The sequence below is a fragment of the Ochotona princeps genome, chromosome 21, assembly GCF_030435755.1.
Source record: "Ochotona princeps isolate mOchPri1 chromosome 21, mOchPri1.hap1, whole genome shotgun sequence".
NCBI lineage: Eukaryota > Metazoa > Chordata > Mammalia > Lagomorpha > Ochotonidae > Ochotona > Ochotona princeps.
In genome coordinates, this window is record NC_080852.1 from 19,038,210 (window position 1) to 19,044,209 (window position 6,000).

The 6,000-nt window shown below is 45.8% G+C and overlaps 1 protein-coding gene across 2 annotated transcripts in view; it reads left to right on the forward strand.

Annotated features, from left to right (window-relative positions):
• FHIT (fragile histidine triad diadenosine triphosphatase) overlaps window positions 1-5,746 on the forward strand; it is a 784,365-nt gene extending 778,619 nt beyond the window's left edge. For both annotated transcript variants that reach the window (XM_058678423.1, XM_058678424.1), the window contains one exon: window positions 5,457-5,746. The gene's annotated coding sequence lies outside the window, so the exon portion shown is untranslated. The remainder of the gene's footprint in view (window positions 1-5,456) is intronic.
• The last annotated feature ends 254 nt before the right edge of the window (window positions 5,747-6,000 follow it).

Sequence of the window (6,000 nt, forward strand, 5' to 3'; positions counted from 1 at the left end):
GGGAGGAGCAACATCAGATGAAGATTTAGGGACAAATAAAACCTGTTCTTCCAAAGTTCTGCAAGGAGAAGAAAGTCTTTTGGGGAGAGGCTTTGTAGGCACAGATGCAGGGAAGGTGATGTGAACAGAACAAACCTAGAACACAAAAGCTGTGTTGGCTTCAGGAGGGTACCAGGAAAAAAAATGCCCCACTTGGCATGAGCGTTCCAGGGCTGGGTCTGCTCTGCATCCTTGCCCTACTCCCCTCCAGCCCCAAGTGGACACAGCTGCATCTGCCATGAGGTGAAAAGCCCTACTGGACTGAGGTAAATCACAGCCACAAGCCCTGGAATCTTCTTTCCTTGGGTGTGTACTCATCTTAGAAGAGTCTCTGATCCCTCCCAAGAGGATCTAGGGTCAGCTACAAGTGACAGCTCTGGGTGAACTTCCACCTTATGCCAGAACAGCTACCTTCACCCTCTGCCCCAAAGGCAGCAGCCAGAAACCCCATTTGGGTCTCCCACATGGGTAGCCAGGGACCCAACTACTTGAGCTGTCACTTGGCTGCCTCCCAAGGTGTTCAGTAGCAGCAAGCTTGCCTTGGATGTGGAGCTGAGAATCCAACTCGGGCACTGTGCTATGCGATGCATGCAAACCAAGTGGCATCTTCCTCCAGGTGCTGTGTTAGAATCAGCATGCCACATGCCACGGAAGCTTAATTTCCAGTTAGCAAACCTGCTGAAAGTTGCACCCCTCTCTCCTGTTTCCCAGCACCCTGCCAGGATTCTGGCCCCAGATCGTGACAGTAGTCCCTTTCCCATTTCCAGACAATTCCGATGCCTCAAAGATGCTCATCAGAGTAGCTCGCATTCTGCCATTTCTCCCTGCATTCTGCTTTGTCCACTCACTCTCAGAGACTGTCACCAGCAGCCTTTGTCGTTCAATTTCTGAGTTTATTAAGGGACAGATGAGATGCAGAAGTCAGGGGTGACTGCCCTGAGAAAACTGCTCCTCTTGTTTTTGTTGTGAGAGAATGGATTTCTGTGGCTGCCTTCGCTTCTGTCTCTAGCCCGCCAGGAACTGAGAACAGCTTTTACTTAAACAGAAGAAAGGTGGCAAAAAAGAAAAAGACTTCGGTGTTCATGTCTCAGGACTGCTTTACTGGTCAGTGTGGCTGTTTCTCACGAAAGCCACACACAGTCACACTCTCACGCCCCAAGGGGCAGGAGCAGCACACGTGCAGGACAGTCTGCCCACAGACCTATGTCCGCTGAGAGTGTGGAAAACAGACTGCCTTTCCAAAAAAGTCAGATTTTTTCTAAGATGTATTTATTTATTTGAAAGTCAGGGTTGCAGTGAAAGGGAGAAATAGAGATTTTTCCTACGCCTGTTCACTCCCCAGATGGCCCCCACAGCCAGGGCTGGGTGAGGCCAAACCCAGGAGCTTCAGCCAGGTCTTCCAAGAAAGTATCAACGGCCCAATCACTTTGGCTGCTATTTTTCATGTTTTTTTTTTTCAGGCCATTAACAGTGGCCTGGATCAGAAGTGGGACAGCCAGGACTAGAACTGGCACAAATATGGGATGCTCAAGTCACAGGTAGCTGCTTTATTTACTGCACTACAGTGCTAACCACCAGATGTTGAATGTTTCTACCTAGAACATACTGAAACCCATCTGCAGTGTTGAACCTGCCTTGGGGGTACTGAGTGGGCTCAAGGAACAAGCAGGATTGGAAGTCACCACCATCACACTCAGTGATTCCCCTTCAGGAGTCAAGCCACACACCTTACCAACTTGCTTACAATCCTGGGGGCTGAGCACTATGGTGCATGGGGTTACGTCACTGCTCATAGCCCTGGCATCCCATACCACAAGGCTGGTTTGATGCCCAGTTGTTCTACTTCTGATCCAGATCCCTCCCAACGTACCTCTGAAAGCAACAGAAAATGCTCCAACTCTTTGGGTCCCTGCTACCACATGGGAGATAAAATGGAACTCCAGGCTCCTGGCTTTGGTTCAGCTTGGGTCATTTCAGCCATTTGGTGAGTGAATGAGCACTTAGAAGATCTGTGTCTCTGTCCCTGTATTTCCAATAAATAAAATGATCTCCCTAAAAAAAAATAAAAAAAAATTTTAAAAATCTCAAATCCAATGTTTGGGAGGATTGTAGGATGATAGTACCATGACTTTTTGTTATCCCTAAAAACAATTCTAATAAGTAGCCAGGTAGGAAAACTACCTAAAAACAAACAAAAGTGGCATGGTGCGGTAGCCTAGTGGCTGAAGTCCTCACCTTGCCTATGCCGGGGTCCCATATGGGTGCCCCCACTTTCCATCCAGCTCCCTGCCTTGCCTGGGAAAACAGTAAAGAACAGTCCAAAGCCTTAGGACCCTGAACCCACGTGGGAGACCTGGAACAATCTCCTGTTGCAGCCACTTGGGGAGAAAACCAGCAGATGGAAGATCTTTCTCTCCCTCTCTCCTTCTCTCTATAAATCTGACTTTCCAATACAAAAATGAATAAATCTAAAAGATAAACAAAATAAAAGCAGGAATTCTTGAGTTTTTATGACCTCAAATGTTCATTTTACATTCCACCAGGTTAGACTCTTTGTGCACAGCTCCCATCCACATTCCCCACTATCATGTTGCCTTCCACACAGGAGGAGGGTTCTTCCCTTGGGTCTCTGGGAGGACAGAGGGATGGACGGAAGGGGTGCAGGACCTCTGTCTTCCATACATGTAGAAAGAAGGTGTTCTTTGAAAACACAAAGCAGTTGTCAATGTAGGTTCAGTTTGGATCCCATGTGGGAGCCTTTAGGTATCTCTGCCTTTATCCTTTGGTCACTCAATCACAGATTAGAGTACAAACCAACTGCAAGGACTTTTCTTTTTTTTTTTTTTTTAAAGATTTATTTTATTTTTATTACAAAGTCAGATATACAGAGAGGAGGAGAGATAGAGAGGAAGTGGAGCTGCCAGGATTAGAACCAGCGACCATATGGGATCCTGGCACATTCAAGGCGAGGACCTTAGCCACTAGGCCACACCACCAGGCCCTGCAAGGACTTTTCTATAGGATTCATGGAGAGGGGGACAAGAAGCCTAGAGCCCTCACCATACATCAGGCCTTAACATTTATTTAATGATCTTCCATTAGACATCCTAGTTTTCCTTCCAAACTTCCTCTTCAAATAGCATCCATTGTGCAGAGCAGCAGAGCTTCCCCTCTACCGTAATTTATTACTTCGCAAACCCAGCCCCCATCATAAGCATCGTAAAACTCCCTGCTTGTTGATGGTGGGTGGGAATAAGGGAAGTTAATCTGCCAATATGTTCATTAGGCACACAGAAATCATCGAAGATTAAAGACCGTTCTCAGACACCAGCACAACTTGGGCACTCTAGGTTCCTGCTCTCTCGTGTCTCTGAACTACAAAGCTCACCTGACACCTGGTTCTCCCTGAGCCTTGCCTCACTGTTTGGTATCTTCCCACATGGGTTGGAAGCACCATTCCAGTCTACACAACTTCCTTGCAGCTTTACAAGCACTTCCACAAATCTTTCAGTTCTCTGCCCAGACGGCCTTCCACAACAGCACTACGTGTTCCAGAGGTGACACTGAAGCATAGTAGAAGTAGCAAGAGGTCACATCATGTATGAAAGGTCACGCCAGAAGATGAAAGGGTGAGGATATGGCCCAGATTTTTTTTTCAGTAATGATGCTGAATCTTCCACTGTGTAGCCTAAGGCCCATTTTCACTTACAAGGACATTTGCTTTTCTGTTACCTGGTGGTTCCTGACTGTAGTAAATAATAACACCAGAAGCTAACATTTTCTGAGCACTGGAATGTGCTAGGCATGGCCCTGAACACTTCTATGCACTAAGCCATCCAGTTTCTTCCATGGCCCCACCATGCCTTCAGATGCATGGCCAGTAAGTGACCTAGCCTTACTCTTCTCAAAGCCTTCTATGTTGACCACCTGTGCTTTGCATGGAAGATAGATTTTGCTTCCCACAGACATTCAGGCTGTTTGAGGGAAATGCAGATACCGAAAGAAGAGATGCAAAAAGCTAGGCACACCTCTGTACATGAAGGCTGAGTCACAGCACGGTGAGTCGACCGACAGGAAGTTCCCAAACGACAGGACTGGTGCTGGGAGGGGCAGGTTTGAGAAGTAATACAGGGCTACAGTGTTCAGAAGACAAAAATAAAAGCCCAGACACATCTGCTAGGACATAAATCTGCCCTGGACAGGCAAAGCACAGCAAAACAGAGGGCACATTCATTTCAGGCCTGCGCAGGTGCCTCTGACTCAAAGTTAATCATTGTTCAAGGACAAGGGACAATGATGAATGACTTGAGGATGACCTGTATCTCCAGACAGATGGGTGGTACTGCACACAGTTAGGGATAATCCCAATATCAAATAAGAACGAGACAGGTCCCTTTCCTAGGGTGTCCCCCCCCCCATGTCTCACCACTGCTATCGCTGGACCTAGAGGAAGCAGATACTGAGAGGTCTGGATATAGATTAGAATCTGAAGTGATTTGGCCCTGTGTTCTAGATCCCTCAAGGCGCCAGATAGAATTCCAAAGCAATGCCAGACTTTCTGTTCTCTGACTTGTTAGGGAAGGAAAACAATATAGTGTCAGGCTCTAAAAACTCTACAGAGGCTGGAAGGAGACAATTGGAACCTTCCCCAAGGTAGGTTTAAACAGACCCATATTGGGTACATCCCTGAACTACCTGCTTGGAACAAGTGGGAAGATAAAGTTTCACATCCCAGATTCCCAGGTCTGTGTCTGCAGCATTGCCCCTAACAAAGCTATGAATTCCCACTGAAAACAACATATTGAACAGCAATTTAAATCCTCACTGCAATCTTTTGAAAACACTGAACAGGGAAATCTATTTGTGCTTCTTAAACCATTTCTCTCCAAACCTCTTCAGACAACATACCTATGGTAGATGCCCGCCCACCCTACTTCTTCTATTCTTCCCCGCAGCACTTCCTAATTTTATGCACAGAATTCCAGTCTTCGTCTTCCACCCCCTTCTATTTAATGTTCTGTCATTTCCACATCCTCTGAGCTAACAACCCCAGCTTACACAGTTCCTGACCATACCCATTTTATTAAAACCAGTAACCAATATAGCTGACGTAGCTATGTCATATATAATGAATGAAGAATGATCTAAGTTGACTTCACTTATGTATAAGCTCTGTCTCCATAAACATTGATTCTGTCGCAGGGCAGGAAGTTGACTTCCGGGAGCATGGGCTAGGGCCAGAGGCCACAGAAAAACATGGGGGCCTGGCAAGGCAGCAGAGGCACTGGCAGCTACTCCACATTAACAGCAATCTCATATGTTAGTAGTAAACAGAGTTTCATTTTGCTTATCACCAAGACAAAAAAAAAATGCTATTGGTTCTAACTAAGTATCTGTTTGTTTTCTGTCATTTCCAGGCATGAATGTAAGCTGAACAAATTTCCAAGCATAAGGAAACGGGCCTCATTCTCTAGGACACTGAGGTGTCAGAAAGCCCTGCAGACTCTGAGATGTCTAACCATTCAGCAACCTTTCATAAAGCATTTTAGCACACTAGCACAAGTGATTGTGATTACGATGATAGATGGCTACATTCTTAACTACACTGACAACTGTCCCACTCTTCCTTGCCTGTATTGTTAGAATAGAACTTTGTCTAATTTGTACTTTGGCCTGAATTGAAATAAAATCGCAGCTAACATACTTATCATGTGTGTTGGTAAAATTAAACATTATCATGTGGAGACCTCAGAGAGGCAAAACTGAAGTAGATCTCTTGGACTGGTACGCTTCCTGTAAACCAGATGTTTGTTAAGGCTGAACTCTGATTTAGTGAGTTTCCATTTTGGTAGGTAAAATCAGATAACATGAAATGCACACCCTTTCTTCAGTTATATTCTGTGTCTTCCTGTGGTGCAGGGAAGCAAAGATAAAAGAGCTTAAGGTGGCAAATTAGGTGCA